The sequence below is a fragment of the Coptis chinensis genome, chromosome 2 (assembly GCF_015680905.1).
Source record: "Coptis chinensis isolate HL-2020 chromosome 2, ASM1568090v1, whole genome shotgun sequence".
NCBI lineage: Eukaryota > Viridiplantae > Streptophyta > Magnoliopsida > Ranunculales > Ranunculaceae > Coptis > Coptis chinensis.
In genome coordinates this window covers 28837925-28855556 of record NC_141457.1, presented here as the reverse complement: position 1 = coordinate 28855556, position 17632 = coordinate 28837925, and positions in this window count along the sequence as shown.

Sequence of the window (17632 nt, the reverse complement as noted above, 5' to 3'; positions counted from 1 at the left end):
GGAAAATAAGCCGCACCTTCCAATAAAACCAAAGCTTCCCATCCTCTTCTTCTAACCTTAGCCTTGAAGTGCACTTCAAATAGATCAGAATTGAAGATGGGTTCAAAATTTTGTCTCGGCACGATTTTAAGAACTCGAGCCATTTGGAGTATGAGTTGATAAAATTAGGGTTTTTTAGTTAGAATGGGGGTTGAAAATGGAGCAGGCTGTAAAAATTTGGATTGGTGGTTGTATGAGTGGGCGGGCGGTCGCGAGCTAAATGGGGGCAGTCATGAGTTGGCTTATGGTGGCTAGGGTTTGGAAAGTGTGAGGAAGAAGATGGACGGTTGGGCGGTCATGTGGGTTAAATATGTTTGATGGCATGTGCCTTTTAAGTTAAAACGAATTTTTGGCCCAAGCCTAAATGAAATCAGGTAATTTTGATCTTGTCCTCAGTGTGTTGCCAACTTCAAGAGCCGATCCGCGCTTCGTTACTCGTCTGATATTGACCCATAAGGTACCAAAACGATCATCATCAAAAATACTACGCAACAGTATATGGTACGTTCACATCCAACGATGGATGAAAAAAAAATGAGGGAAAGAAATGAAAAGGAATTATAGGAAAATATATACAAATGAAATAAGGAAATTTTTAATTAATTGTTTTGGGTTTTGAATATGTACTGAAATTTTAAAAAGGTAGGTCATTTTAAGTCAGATTCCTAAGAATTTGATGTTTTCAAAAACTTGAGGCAATCCCAACCAGATGGTTGGATTACTCTCCTTTGTTGTGCTCAATGAGCAGGTGGCTGGTACATGAAAACCTTGAAAACTGAATTTTCACTATGAGGTTGAAGATGGGGGCAAGTTGGTGTTTGGACCGAAAGCACCGGCCTTCTCTCATAGCTTGTCTTTTTCGTGCGTATAAACTTTTACCTAAACCAGGAATAATTTTCGGTATACATGTCCATATCTTCAGCTGCAGTTCTCTAAGAAGTACTTGCACACAATTATTAAAACTTATCCATCTAGTCTTGCTATGTGGAGGGTTTTTGTTCATTACAGAAGATATTTCTGAAAGTTTTTTGAAAGTTTTTAGAAAGAGAGAGATTGAGAAGGGGAAAGAATTTTTGAAAATTTTGTACAAGTTTGAGTCTTTTAACGTTAGATTCTCGAGACAAATAGAGAGGTGGAGGCAAAAGATGGAATTAAACAAAGAATAGTATCACTTTGGGTTACTCTATTTGTTTAATTCTAGTTTGGAGACGTCTCATTTTTTTTTTGAAGAAAACTATTAAGAAAAATCACTATGAGTAGAGTGATCCTCCCAATAGAAGAAAAAGATTTTTGAATTTAGGTGACTCAAATTGTGAACCATCCCATAGTTTGGCCTCCCTAGATCTTCCACTTCTTGTTTTGCAAGTAGGCAAATCTAGTGAAGAGGACTATCTTTATTTCTATATAATCTAGTCTTTCCTCTTATGCTCTCTAGTTAGCCCTAGTTAAAGCCATTCCAACTAGATTGTAAGACGAAACTCGAAACAACTAGAAATCGCCCACAGAAGGAAAAAAATTTTGAATTAAAAGGGCTACAATTGCCAACCATCCCATGGTTTGGCATGTCTATATAAGACGAAACATGCAAAACAACCATGAAAAGCAATTGTAAGACATTTCCACTCAATCACCATCTCACCTCTGCTTTGTTTAACATCTCTTCTTTATAGAGGAAAGACTACTAAAGCGTCAATAGTGAAGATTGAATGAAAGAACTTATGTAAGACAGAAAACTGGGAAATAACAGACAACAGGAAATGTAAAGTAAATTACAAGAAAAGAAAACTATTTTAAAAAGAATGTAAAATAAAGAAATAAAAAATTGTATATTTGCTCCATAAGGTACACTACTCAAACCACGAGTAAAAGTGCTAACAAGGAATATGCAAGTATACATGGACTTAAGGCTCCAAGTGGAGTGGTCTGATTACCTTATTGATGTATTCCCTTTAAAGCAAAAGATGGAATGGAATGGGGAAGGAATACATCGAGGAAAAGAGGATTTAAATCTCTTAGATAGGATGATCATAAAAGAGTTTTTAGCACTCCAGCTTCGTTCATGTCACTTGTTGCTTCAAAGGCTGTGTTTGTTTCTTGCTATAAAATAATAATCTAAATATCTGAGGATCAATCCATAAAAAAATGTAAAAGCATACACCCCCAAACAGAATGAAATGATGCATTTGGAATGTAAAATGCAGAATGATAAGAGAAAGATTATGTAACCCATCATGGAATTTATGAAATAACCCATCATCTTTGAATTGTCCAAAAGAGTGAGAGGTTGGTAGTATATATCCTTCATGAGGCTCAAATGATGGGAATAGGACATACCAGGTTTCTCAACCACATAAATGATGGACTCTTGTGTTTTTATATTGGGCAAAGTCTTTTTACTGGAAAGGTTTATAAAATTATGAATGATCTCAAAGAAAATTGGCTTAAGTGCGAATTTGAGGTTTCTTTGAAATGGTTTTGTGGTGCAGTCCTCAGAAATTGGTGAATTTTTAATGAATGGAGGTTGGATTTCAAGATGTGTTAAATTAGGATGGTGATGGTTGGGTGGTGGTTCTTCACATGATCTCGAGGACTCAAAGAATTTTTCATCTAGTTTTGGCGTTTCCATAAGATTGTGGTTCATATCTTCAATAGTAAGGATGTCACAAATTTATTTCATCGATAAGTCTTTAATGACCAAACTAAATTGAAATCTACTTTCCACCATAGATTTTACTCCCTCTTTTCCAAGCACTTCATTTTCTTTGTCCTCTCTACCTAGATCTTCATAAAGTTTCTCAATGCCATATTCCAAGTGTGTCGAGTCCAATACATGCTCTTGAGTTTCTTCTGCCATAGTTTTCTCATTTATAGGTGATGATGCATTAAGGCATGTGAGAGAAACTGTGACGTCAGGCAAATAGTCATCATCATAAGATCTAAAATTCAGACGATAGTTAGGTAGATGGTGATGGAATTTTAATTGGTCATTAATTAATGGATGGGCTTTAGTAATGATCTTTGTTATAGTAACACCTTGTTTCTCTTGTTGGTTGGATTCTGGACTAGTAGGAAGAACATTAATCTCAGATGTGGCATTATTTAAGCTAGATTGGAGAAAACATAAGGTAGTTGCTATTCACTGACTTAGTATTGTTTGCTTGGCCATTTCCTGGTAGAGTTGGTCTGTGATCGATGGATGGTGTAGTGGAATATGAATTTGATATGGATGGTGATGTAAATGGTAATGGGTTTTGGGTGAAACTGTACTCTGACTGACCAGGTGGATATATGAATGGTGGTTGACTATGGGAACTCCATGAATTGTCGATATGATTAGAAAACTCTTGAGTGTATTGGGTACTAGGAAAGTTTGAAAATTGAACTTCATAATCGTAAGGATTTCCCGTAGTAGACTCGAATTCGGTATATGATGGGCAATGGGATAACCAGTGATAAGGAGTACCGCAAAAAGAACAAGAATCTGGGTTTGCATTGTAATTCCATGACAGTTGCGATGCATATTGATAAGACATGAATGCTTAATCAATGATAATGCACAATCAGTAGAAATTCATTTTTTTGGATTTTTGAAAATATTTGCTTGGTCTATAAATTACTATGCCCTGTTCAAAGGAACAATTGGGCGCTAGACTAGGATGGATCTACTACACGTCTTAGAAGAGTAAGCAATTACTTCACCAAGTGGTGTGCTACCAACAATCTCACTCATGAAGAATCTAGGGGAGGGGAGTGAGGAAGGTAGTTGGTACACCGGAATCTAGTAACTGCTCTAAATCCTCATGGCTATATTAATTTTAGTCATTTTCTGGAGGAGCGTGACTACTTTTGGCTCTAGTTGATTGATTTTAATTTATTTTTTTGGTCTAGGGTTTCAAGAATCAAGAAACGTTCGATTTATCTACATTGGGGAATAACTTCCCAATGGTTGTTATGTGGCTCGGGTTCAGCTTTATGCGTGAATGTAAATTGCAGTGCAGAAATTAAATTTCAAACAATTACGTAAGCATGCTTGAACACATAAGGTATCCTCTCACATGGGCTTTGAGGAGGCTTAGAATTTACCTCTCAAGCCGTGCTTACACGCTGCTTGAGGAGAATGCGATATTAGTTAGCTCGTGATCTGAGAATCAGGTCCAACCGTTCGAGCTTTTCCCTGTTTTAAGTTACAAAAAAGATCCACTAAAAAAGTAAGTCGGACTATGGGCTTTTTAATAATTATACAACTTTGCCTTCAAGGGCCCAAAACATAAAAGTAAACTAACACTAATACTAATATAATAGATAGTTTAGATAGATTATCTAGATTAACTAGAGATAAACTTAGTTAGAGTGTTGATTACCAAGTTCATTCAAAGTGTGCGAGCGTATGATTCAAGACTCGCATCGCACACTTGAACTTCTTAAGGCAATGAAAACTCTAATCTCTTGGTAAGTTTAGAACTTTAACCAAGTGTTCACTCATGTTCATCCACATAATTAATAAAAAATTCATATTTTCTATTTTTTTTTGTTTTTCTATTTTTTCTTTATATCTATATCTATTACAAACAAATTCCACTGATTTATACTACTCTATTACAAAATCTGAGTTTCATAGTGTAACCACACACGAAAAATGGTACAACTGAACTGTGAAAAAACTAGATGTCACTGTGTGGAGGTGGGGCGGTCGCCCGCGTGGTCGCCCGTTGGATTCCAGCCAAGTCAAGTCATTTTTCAGCTGTAGCTTTAGCTCCTCTCTAGCATGTTGATGTCGAACCTAGATTTGTAAATAGTAAATCAGTAATAAAAAACAACGAAATAAATCAACGAAAATTAGAAAAATAAGAAGTGAAAAGGTGAGAGTGATGTTTCCCTCATTAGATGCTCAACCAAGCATTCTTGCTCCTTCAACCCTCGGTAGTGGCGCCATTTGATGTAGTCTAGTTGTGAATATCTCAAAGTTGTTGATGTGGTTCACCATAGATTGTTTAGAGTTTGAATGGTTGGGAGTTTTTAGAAGAAAGGAAGGTAGAATCTTTAGTGTAGGACTTGTATTGCTTAACTAGTTTATAAAGAACATTGAAAAGCTTAAGTTGTTTAATGATTGAAAGAACACAAACTTGAAAGAAATGAAATGAAATGATTGCAAAGAAGAACAACAAAGAAAGATGATTGATTGATTGAATAACAAAAACAAATAACAAGATTGATAATGAAGAACAATAAAGTAAATGACTTGAATGAAAAAAAGACTAGGAAATAAATCCTACATGATACTAGAATAAGTCTAGGTGCATTCTCTTTCCCTAACTTTTAGTTCTTATACCCCTACTCTATGCAAATGACTGATTTGCCCTTCTCCATTACATTTGAGACACCGCACCCTTTCCTTTATGCTTTATGCTTTTGCTTTTTTGCTTTTTCTTTTTGATTTCTTCTTGATCAAGATAGATTTTAGGGAAAGCCATCTTTTGTGTTAAGGAGATCTATTTCTGGTCTTTTGAATTGAGGACTTAACTTTCAGCTTTTTGGTTATGAGTCCTTGACCTTTGACTTTGACTTTTTTCAGCACTTTTTCATAGCAGCTTCGAGTCTTCATAATAAGCATAATTAAGGCTCCTTTTTATGTTAAGACGCAATTTTTATGATAAATGGTCTGAATTACTTTGTAACTTGAGAAAGGCAATAAAAGCTATGAGTTGTCTTTTCATTAAGCTTAAGAAGGGTTGTATTGTAGTAATATAAGGGCAATAAAATGTACATTTAGGAGCTGATCAATACTTGCTCCACAGGTTCACACTTACTCAAATGGCGAGTAAAAAATATTTTACAAAGAATACGCAAGATATACGATGATTAAAGCTCCAACACTTACAACCACACACTCCAAATGGATCGGAGGGTCTGGTTATCTTGTTGATACATTCTCTTCAAAGAAAAAGGTAGAATGGAATGGGGAAGGAATACATCGAGAAAAAGAGGATTTAATCCTCGTAGATAGGATGATCATGAAAAAAAATTTAGCACTCCAGCTTAATCCTCGTAGATAGGATGATCATGAAAAAAAATTTAGCACTCCGGCTTTGTTCACATCAGTTGTTACGTCAAAGGTTGTGTTAGCTTGTCCTGGGAACACACCTTTTTGGGTTTTGTCTTGGGCTAACAAGTTCAATGATTGTTGCATGGATGCTAGGGTTTGAGATTGTTGTTGCATGACCGATAGCATTATTTCGGTGGGCTTATCCGGTTTGACACTAGTTGATGGTGTAACTGAAACTAGGTCTCTTTGGTTGTTGATAGATGGGTTTTGGTAGTTCTGGTTAAAATAGGATAGAACAAATTCTCTGTTCTGATTATTATAGTTACCTTGTCCTTGTCTGAATGTGTTTGATGGTTTGATATGGTTATTGAAGCATGGAGGTGGTTGGGTTTGTAGATTATTAGTCCATGCAAAGTTTGGATGTTGTCTCCATGGTGCATTTGGTACATTGAAAGCACACACTTCTTCTGGTTAAAGTGATGATAGGTTTGTAATCAAGGGACAGGTGTCATCTATATGATTTGAGCTTAAACAGAAATTGCATGGTGAGGTATTTATGTTCATGACAAGATGAGGAGTTTGGTCTTTTTGTTTGGTTGTGAGGGTATCTATCTTTCTTGTGAGGGTTTCGATTTAAGTTTTTATTTCTAGATTGGATTTCACCTTATAATTCCCACTAGCCTTAGATGTACTGGGTTGGTTTGTTCTGGAATTGTTTATATCACCCCAATGCATAGGTACTTTTTTCAACTTGGTTTTCAAGAAATGTTAAAGCTTCGGTTGCAACTTTATCCAAAATATTACCATTACTCATGATATCGAGGGTTACTTTTGATCTTGGAGAAGAAATTTGAAGAAACATTAGACAAGAGTGGATTTTTCTAGTTTATGGTGATGACATGAATGGAGTAGGTCAGAGAATCTATCCTATGCTTCAAAAAATGTCTCACTCGGGCTATGTCTGAAGAACTGTATCTTACTTCTTATCTCTTCTGTTTTCTTCAGTGGGAAGTACTTCTTCATGAAGGAGAACACAACATTTTCCCATGTATCGAAGGAATCGGGCTTCTGAGAAAGAAGCCAAGCGTGACTCTTATCAGCTAGAGTGAAAGGAAACACTCGTAGCTTCACTTGATCGTCGATGATTCCCTGATGGTGGAAAGTATATATTGCATACTTCATGTATCTGGCATAAATGTTCATACGATAACTCCTGTTCAAACCCATGGAATAAGGGTAGGAGATTGATCATGATTGGTGGAATGTGAAAATTGCTCGTGAGCGGTTGATAAGAGCCCAAAACTGTAGTTTTAACCCCTTAATAATCATACTGTTAGACCAATTATGTGAATAATAAGTAAGAGTTAATACTGATTACGTGTTTTTATGCATTTCAGGCTTCAAAGTCCATTATGTGCAGAAATGTGCCATTTTAGCGAGATAAAGGAGCAAAAGTCAGCAGAACTTCCGAATGCCATATCTTTGGACTCAGACCTCGGATTGAGGCCTACCTTATGTCAAAACGACTGGCTCGGAAAGAGCTTTGCAATGGTCTAAGACTTGACCCAATCAGAGGAGCAGAAGTGGACGAAAAGTCTGTGGAAGCCAACTGCAGCTGAAGAGGCCTTTTTGGACTGAAAGAATTGGGTTTTGGGCCTGATTCTCTGGCCCAAAACATGGCTCCAAGCCCATGCACGATTTTTGGATCTGAATGTATAAAAACAAAAGCTTGACTCAGTGTTAATGGCAGTCAGTAGCCAGTAGTTAGAAAATAGTAGATAGCTTAGAATAGAAAGTAGCCATTAAAATAGCTTCTAGATCTAGTTTTATTTAATTGTTTTTGATTAAGTATAGTTTCAAATCTTATTCATTTTATTAGATTAAGCCTTGAATCTTGTTCTTCATTTGATTAGATCAATAAAGTAGTATTCTTTATCCATTTCGATTTTTGTCATTCCAATTCTAGATCTAATTTCAATTCCTGTCCTTATTTCAATTTAGTCATTAAATTAGATTTCATTATTGTTAAATTAAGTAAATTTCAATGCTTTATATTATGTTTAGTTTTAATCTGAATGGAAATGATTATTTGGAATGATTCAAGGCTAAACCTCCATTAGAGGGGTTGTGAAGCCTTGATGAAAGCTTGATTCGATTATCGTAGAAGTCGCCGTGTATTTTCTATTCCACTCTAGAGACGATTAGTTCACCATGAGAATGGGTTTAATTGTTCACATGCTAGTTATGAATTGGTAGAAATGCCATGTATAATTAGGGATTAGGAATAACCAATTGTTCTGCGAAGCAGTTCAATTCGGATTATGACGATTCGTCGTTAGTGGATTAAGTTGAGTTAAGGTGGAATCAATCCCCCTCTAACTCCTTATCATAGAATCAACGTAGCATTCCCCTTAGTATTCTGATAACCGACTAGTTGCATCTTGTGGGTAGTTGCATCGTAGTATAATTCCTTCGTAAAACTCTCATAGACTTAAAAACGACTAGTTAGATTAGAAAACATCCATGCTAGAGCACTAGGAGTGGAACTTAACTTCTACTCCACTATATCTCGTTGCATTGAGAGTAGAAGCTTTGATAATCAACCACGTAAAAGAGTAGTTCTAGTTTACTTACGTTGTGAATTCATAGTTCATTTCAGAGGTAAACTATTCATTTTATAGTATCAAATGGCGCTGCCATCTTAGTTGCACTTTAGCATTGTTTTCATAATAGAATTAGTCATTTTAAGTCCCATTTCACCCACCCACCCTTGTTTGATTCATCGTGGTTGCGTTTCAGTTTTGGAAAAATTCGAGGAAAATACAACCGAAGCCAGCTTCAAAGAGCGCGACCAGCTAAGTTCTTGGAATTTGATCAATACACCGAAGCGCCGCCAAAAGAGAGCGACCAGCTAAGTTCTTGGAATCTCGACACCGAAGGCCGCTTAAGATATAGCGCCAGCATTTTTAGCTGAAATTTTCGGATTTCCACGGTTTGATTCGAACTTCGAGTTGTCAATTTTTTCAGTGTTCTATTCTCTTATATACACGAACACACTGCATTACAAGACGCTATTCATAAAGCGAAGCAAGGGCGAATCAGGTATTCCTTTCTTCCACACCTCGCATCTCTCGTTAGAGGTTTATACTAGTACATCAGAATTGTTTGGAGTGTTGCATGTTTAGTTAAGCTCGACTTAGTCTTGCATGAGATTAAGGTCCGGCGAACAAAACACCTAACGTAAATACACACCAACATCAACAAACAAGTCTATCTAGTATACCACAAACTACACCTCTAGCTACTATTCCACACACACCACCGATATAATGGGGAAGAAAGAGAGACTCCTCTCGGACTTCTACAAAGCCTTGGCGATAGCCCCAAATCTTGCATCGTTCTAGCGGACCCACCGGGATTTGAGAATCCCTCCAAATATTTTTAATTTGTTACCCGTTTTTCATGGTTTAGACCATGAAAACCTTACGGCTATACGCGTAGGGATTGAACAAGTCCTAACAACATTCCACCATCCTACGGTTGGTTGAACAAATTAAATTAAGGGTATTCCCTTTCACCTTAGCCGATAAGGCGGCGTCTTGGTTAACTGCCCAAGCGCCTAATTACGTGGACTTCGTGGGCTAAACTTGTTCATTTGTTTATGGAACATTTTACCCACCCCTAAAGACGGATAAGATGCTTTCCAAGATTCATTTCTTTTCGACAAAATCCTCATGAATCATTTTCGAGGCTTGGAATCGTTTCACCGATCCGCTTATAGAGTGTCCACACCATAACCTAGCAAAAGACACGTTAGTTCGTGCCTTTTCAAAGGACTTCAACATCACCATAAAGAAGTCCTTGACATTATGAATGGGGTAGTTTCTTAAGTAAAGGAGCCCGGAGGCTTATAAATTTTTAGAAGACCAAACTAAGCGAAATAATAATTGGGGGGGTAGTGATGATATCCCCGCTCCGCTAGTTCTTCTTCCACGATTAAAGGCTACCGGTATGTTTGAGGTTAAATCAGATCCCGAGCTTAAAACTCTAATTGAATCCCTCACTAAAAAGGTAGATGCCATTTACGTACAACAAAAGCCAATCCCCATTATGAATGTAAATTCAAATCCATGTAGTTTTGTTTGAGTCCCGAGCATCCCGATTCCCATCATCTATAGCCTATGAACGGGCTTGTTCCATTAATAGTGAACCTAAGCCCGCGGAGACAAAATCCCAACTTCGGTTGGAGAAATAACCAACAAGTCACACCCCAAGGGTACAATAATCAATATGTTAAATAACGCACGGCTTTAACCAAGCTCCACTACGACAAGGACAGAGTCGGGGTAATTTTAATAATTATAACAACCAAGTGCAACCTCGACAAGGTCAAGCACAAGGTCAAGGTAATTATAATAATTATAATGCTAATAGAGGTATCGTTAGGTAAATAATAACTATCAAAATCCACCAATAAATAATTCACGGAAATAGTTCCAAAGAACACCACCCGTGAACACTACACCCACCCAACGGATCGTCTTGACACTTTCATACAAGTGAGCCAAAAACTTTTCCAAACCATGGCTCAATCTAACCAACAGCTTCTACAATCCGTTAATAATTTAACCCAACAGTTGGCTCAAGATAAAGCCCAACCCAAAGGTGTGTTTCCAGGTAACGCAATACCTAATCCTAAAACAACAAACACAGCCTTTGAGGTAACCGATAATACTAGTAATGAATATGAAAATGTAGGTGAGATAAATGCCATCACCACTCTCCGTTCTGGCAGAGTGGTTGATAACAAGGTAACTATACCTATAGTTACCCCACCAGTAGCCCCTACACCTACTATTTTACTAGATACCGAAATAGAAACTGAAGAGCCTACCACTGTAGAGGTACCAGTTACAACACAACCTAAGAAACATAAAGCCACAGTTAAACATCCAGGTGATACCATTGCTAAATATAGACAGAAACCACCGTTTCCACAAAAATTAGCCATGTTAACTAGGGATACAAATTACGAGGAGATTAGGGACGTTTTCAAGAATCTAACTATAAGCCTTCCCTTCCTCGAAGCTATTAAAAAGCTACCATATCATGCTAAGTTTCTTAAGGAATTGTGTACTACTAGGCGTAAGACAAATATACCAAAAGACGCCTTTTTAACAGAACAATTCCCAACCTTATCTGAACATAATGGAATTGTTAAGTACAAGGACCCTGGTCGTCCTACTGTACAATGCACCTTAGGAGATTCATATACGACGACCGCATTATTAGACCTGGGGGCTAGTGTTAACTTACTCCCATTTTATTTGTATAGACAAATAGGTCTAGACAAGATGCAACCCACTAAAATGACGTTGCAATTAGCTGATCGGTCTATTAAGTATCCTAAGGGTGTAGTCGAAAATGTGTTGGTAAAAGTGCAGGATTTCTACTATCCGGCTGATTTTGTAGTCATCGATACAGAAGTCGCTAACGACTCTGTCCCGATTATTTTAGGGCGCCCTTTCTCGGCAACTGCCAATGCGCTCATTAATTGCCGTGGATGGTTCAATGTCCATGTCTTTTGGCCATCTTGTTGTTGAAGTCAATGTTTTTTTAAAACAAGGACACGCAGTTACCCGATTCGCCTATGGATGGAGAGGTTAGCATGATCGAGCTTTGCTTTCGAGATTATTTAAACAACACGTTCCCGATAGTCATATGCCCAAAATTCTTTCCTTTGGAAAGTCGGACTCCAACATTTGCATTCCTACACTAGTCAATACACATATTAGTGATGAGGCCGGGATAGATGACTTTTCAAAGATGTAGAGGACTACCATAGTAATGTGGATATGACCAATCTTGATGAGGAATTTGATGAGTTTCTTCGAGTAGGTGACAATTCACCCTATCAAGAACTAACTTGCACAACATCCACCTCGATTCCCTCCTTCCACCCCTTTCAAAGGAATCTCGAAGTTTGCACTCGATCCTTTTGTTTCTCCCGTGCTTCATAATTTTTAAATCCTCCTAGCAAGCGGATACTCGAAGGACAAACTACTTGACACCTTCATTTTCAAAATTGAGGACAAATTCCGGTCCCTACACACACAATGAATGAGTTCAGTGCTAAAACCACATCCTCATTGTGTATGCTGTCTTTCTAAAACTTATCCATATCCACCATATTCTCCACACCCATTCACTTTTCCACACTTATTTACTAGAACACCCACTCATTCAAAAATAAAAAGAAGGTGCATGATAGGTTACACTAATAGGGTAATCCGACTTCCCTTTCATATCACTAGGTTGAGTCATAGGGAATCTTGGTGTTTTATTGTGTTTGGATATGTTTTCTGTGATATTTATTTATGGAATGATCCACAACTATTTCGGTTGTTGATATATGATCAATGTGCATGTTCATACATATGTTTTAGATAAAGTCTTGAGTATCTGACTATAAACGACTCAAATTTCTGTGTTGGTGCATTTCTTTTCATTCCAATATATTGGTGAGTGCACCATTAAGGTAACCGGGCCCTCCCTATGGAGTGTGTGGCTGTAAGTACCGGATCCTAAGTCCACGGTTCACATAGTTCACGTTTTCCACTCTTGCATGTTTTTATCGGATTTTTGAGTCATGTTTCTCTATGGTGTGAATTATGTCTTTATTGCTTATTGTTTTTCCTTCTAAAAATAAAATAAAAAATAAAAAATAAAAATAAACATAGTAATCTAGGAAGTCTCGGGAATCTGACCTTAAAAGACCCATTGCTAAAAACAAATTTTCTAAGCTTCGTTGTAAAAAATTTGTTTGGGGGTGGGGTGTTCGTGTTTCCGTACTAAAATGTTTTATGTCCCATTAGAGTTTCTTAGGCCGTTTTATTGTATTACGATTCGGATTGACATAATCTATTAATTTAGATTTCATTCGTTCACATAACTTAAATCATGCACGCATTTCGAGGCGTTTTCCACTATCACGTATGTCATCTGAAGTCGGAATAGAGTGTTTTATGGATCATTGGATAGGAAATTCTCTCCTGATCATTTCCATATCTCATTCGCAAAAATCGGACCGGTAACGAAGCGGGAATTTTGATTTGAAATTCGCGAAAAAATCAAAAAAATCAAAATTTCGATTTTGGGCTTGGGCTCAACCCGCACCCACCAGCCCATGGAGCAGCGGCCAAGCTCTTACCTTCTCACCGAACAGTTCATCGCGTTCTTCATCTTCCACCGCCATTAACACCAAGCTTAAAGCTTAAACCTAAAAACAAAATCAAAATAAAAGAAAACTAAAAACAACCCACGCCAAAAATCAAATCCCAACCCCAATCGACTTCAAACACCAATCAAAACAAACTCCACCAATTTAACCCAAGAAAAACCACCGAAAAAATAAAAAAATTGGTGCTGCGCCGCCACCACACCGCCACCACCACTGTTCCTTCAGTCGGTCAAGTTAAACCACCACTACCACACCTCTACAAACCCCAAACCGTATTCAAACTTCAAATGGCTCAACAACGCCGAATCATACCGGAGCAAGTTTTCACTGCCGACCATTTCGCGCCGTTTTACGGTGACGAAATGGCTAGTAGAGACTGGAATAGTCTCTGGTACTCGACCGAAGACTTCTACCATGAAGACTTGGTCCGACGGTTCTACAACACCAGGGAGTTGGAAGGGAGTAGGATTTTTGTGTTGGTGAAGAAGAAGAGGAGGGAGTTGACTACGGATTTGTTGGTTGAGATTCTAGGCATTCCGCCTAGAATCCATCCGAGGCCACCTTACGGGGAGCCCGGTTTGATGGGGGTAGAGCCGTTGATGGGCGCATCGTCATCAATGGGAGTTACAATCCAAACTCCCATTGTGTTCGCCAGGCATCCCTCAGGACCAACCAACTGGCTACAGCTCAGTGGATTGGTCGGAATGTCCTAGGCAAGGACAAGGTCAGTGACATCGGTCTGACCTGCCTCCACGTCCTATGGGTACTCCAGGAGCAGAAGTATGATTTCTGCATCCCCGAGTTTTCTTCGAACATTATTAGGGGGTTGGAAGGTCTTTGGCACCTCTCCCTGTGCTTATTACTAAGATCATGCTGAAGATGAAAGCAACTCCTGCATCTGAGAGGATTTACATTACCCTGCACCGTAACCCGCGTATCTATAGGGAGTGTGTCCAACAAGTTTGGAGGAGGGCTGAGGATAGAGAGGAAGAAGAAGAGGATGGTGGAGCTGGGGACGGCCAGGATGATTCGGAGGAGGATGAGGAGGATGGGACTTGCTTTGATACGGATGCCTTCCGAGAGGTGTTGGTCGATCCGAGCGCATGGCTATGCTTCATAGGGGGCATCGCGTTCACTCAACACTCTCGCGGACCCTCCGAACTTCGACAGGCACCATTCATCACAACTTCGAGATCCGCACCCCGGAGGGAGGATGAGAGATGGGAGGAAGCAGGGTCGAGATGGAAGCCCAGCGGCCAGTTTAGAGTTGATATGCTAGCACGCTTCCCACCTCATACGGACTCTCGCCTCACGAGGACACAAATATACGAGACATGAGCGTCGGCCGAAGGGCGATCTTCTTTGGACCTTCCGAGCCCAAGAGCCACCACTAGAGATCAGCCCTCGGCCACCACCGGGCGAGGTGTTTAGAGAGGATGAGGAGTGATAGTCGTAGTTATTTTTGTTTTATAAGTTGTTGTTTTATTTATTTTTGTTGTTTTTATTGTAATGTAATTTTTATTCTCGTAATTTGAATTTTGTAAGTGAAAGGACCTCGAATGAAAATTATAATATAAGGGGTTATTTTCAAGATGTGTGCTTGTTTCATTTTGATCCCACCTTCCCAACTTGTTTGGGGGTGGTTTTATCATTTCAAGCTGTATTTTTATAAAACCCTAGTGTTAGAATTTCATCGGAGTAAGGTGAAAATATGGAGTTTAGGCCTATCTATGATTGAGAATCATTGTAGGATGAAATCTAGATTAAATAGGTACATTCAATCATAAAATCCAAATAAGAGATATTGGGTTTGAATCGAATCCGGGATATGAGTTGTTTCGTTTTTGAAGTTTGGAAATTTTAGGATTTCGGAACTGCCGTAATTAGTTTTGGCAACTTTCCGATCCATTCTAGCAACTTTAAACCTATATAAACTTGATACAATCTACCCTCACAACTCACACTACACCTAAACCCCATCACTCACCCTTCACACCCGCGATTCCCGTTTCGTCTCCATTTTCACAAAATCGCAGCTTCGGGGCGAGCCCGCTAGTTAGTTGAGATGAAGCTCGCTACTCTACACTTCGCCGAAAAATTTGCTCGAAAGCGCCACGCTTCAAGTCAGCGAGCGACCGCTTAAGTTACTGGAATTTAAAATACAAAAGCGCCAGCTGGCCTCTATTTGAGGGCGCCTCATGCCGACTTCTCTGGACCAGAAAAATTCCAGTTTTTAAGCTCGTTGTGCCGGTCGTTTTGCAACTATTCCGAACGTAGTTTTGAGATGACATCTCCCATAATAATACCGAACAGTCTTTCGAAGATTTGTTCCAAAGCACTACTTACGGTGCTTGGTTTCAAGCGAGGTGATCACATATGTTGGTGGGAACCTCTTATGGTAAGACCCGGTGAACTTTATTCTTCAAAGACTTGCATCTTATTTCTATAATAACCGCATTTTCTTTGAGAGACCGGATGGAGAACAAGTGTTCTCCATCAACATTGACGATGAACCAATGGAAATTACCGTGTTCTTGCTAGCATTTGTTCTTGGACTTGCTATGCCCGGCTGAGATACAAGACCCATGGTGCTATGGGTCGATAATATGCATGTCTATACTTATGAGTCTTTGCACGAGGCTTATGGGGCAGGCATTTTCCAGATTGAGGACCAAGGGGACTATAACGTTGTTCTTGGTAGCCCGTCCATGAACATAGGAACTGTTATGTTTTGGATTATGCTAAACATTTTAGGGGAATGGCGTTTTTCTTACGTGAATGACGCCACTTGCAGCCGTTTTCCTTGCTTTAGCCAATGGACGCCCGGTTCTATGACCTTCCGGGACTTTGATGTCTAGTTTAGCACGAGCCCATACCATGAGGCATAAGTACCTTCTTATGCCTGTTCTAATTTCACGTATTATGCTATGTTTTTTTTCCTGTTTTTTGTACACGTTTCACGGATTGGATTAAGGTAGACACGGTGCGACCCACCAATAGTATTATTCGATCTTTCCGTGCAATGACTTGGCATGGGTGGCGGATACAACCTCACCAGGTTGCACCCTACACCCCATCAGACCAAGTAGCACTTAATAGGTTAGCAACCATAGATGATAAATGGCGTGAAGCCTGGCAAATTATCATAGCATGGCAGGACGCGAAGGAACCTCACTTCTTTATAGAAGTAGAGGATGACGAAGATGACGAATAACAACGGGAGTGGAGGTACGTTTTAGTTAAGTTAGTGTCTTCTTATGTCCCAAGCAATTTAATTATGTTAACCCCATAATGGGTGGAACTCTTATAGAGTTCGCGTCGGTTTTATTTCCTATATTAGTAACGCTCTAACCTTGTTTTGCGATGTTTCTGAATTTCACGCTTCAATGGTATTTTTCTACCCTCTTTATTTACAATGCTTTGAGGACAAAGCATGCTTTTGTTTGGGGCATAGAAACACGCCTAATTAAGACATCCGCTAGGATATAAATATATAATATGCATTTGTTTTCTAGTTAAAAATTTCAAAAATTTAAAAATATAAACAAATAAGTTATGCTATACACTTAGGAATATTGGTATTGTTTCTTTCTCCATGCTTTTAACAATCTAGAAGTCTCACATAGCTGTTGCATCGTAATAATTGTTAGAAACTTAGGTTAATAACGTAGGTAATAATCTTTGCATCTATCTATAAATATATTACATGAGTATCTATGATTGTTAGCAAGTAAGTTTTTCAAATCTAGGCTAGAGTACTTATTCTACAAATCGCGGAGAATATAGCCTAAAGCCTTATATGAGCGAAACATTTGAGAAATGACACAAGGGAGAAGTAAAATCCGGATAGAGAAATCACACGTCCACTTGCTTGATCACTAAACCATATCCTAAGTGAGAATTTAGGCCGCTCTTTGGATCGATATAGCCAGAAATTCAAACCTATGAATTATTTTCCGCTAGTCGCCACTCGAGCCTTTCATTAGCCCCTTCCATAAACCACAATTCCTTTACCCTGTTACAAAACAAAATAAAAAAAAAAAAAAAAAAAAAATATATATATATATATATATATATAATAAATCAACCTACCCAATGAAGATAAGTCTGAGAATAAAATGAGTGAAGAAAGAAGAAGAGAAAAACCTGTGTAAACAAAAATTAGTTAGTTGCTTCAGGAAAAAGAAAAGAAGTTTCCATCCAAGGAAAAGAAAAAAAAAAAAAAAAAATAAAATAAAAACTCCAAAAATAGAATAAAAGGGAGTCAAAAGCCAAAGAAAAAGAAAAAAAAAATATGGCTAAGGATGGAA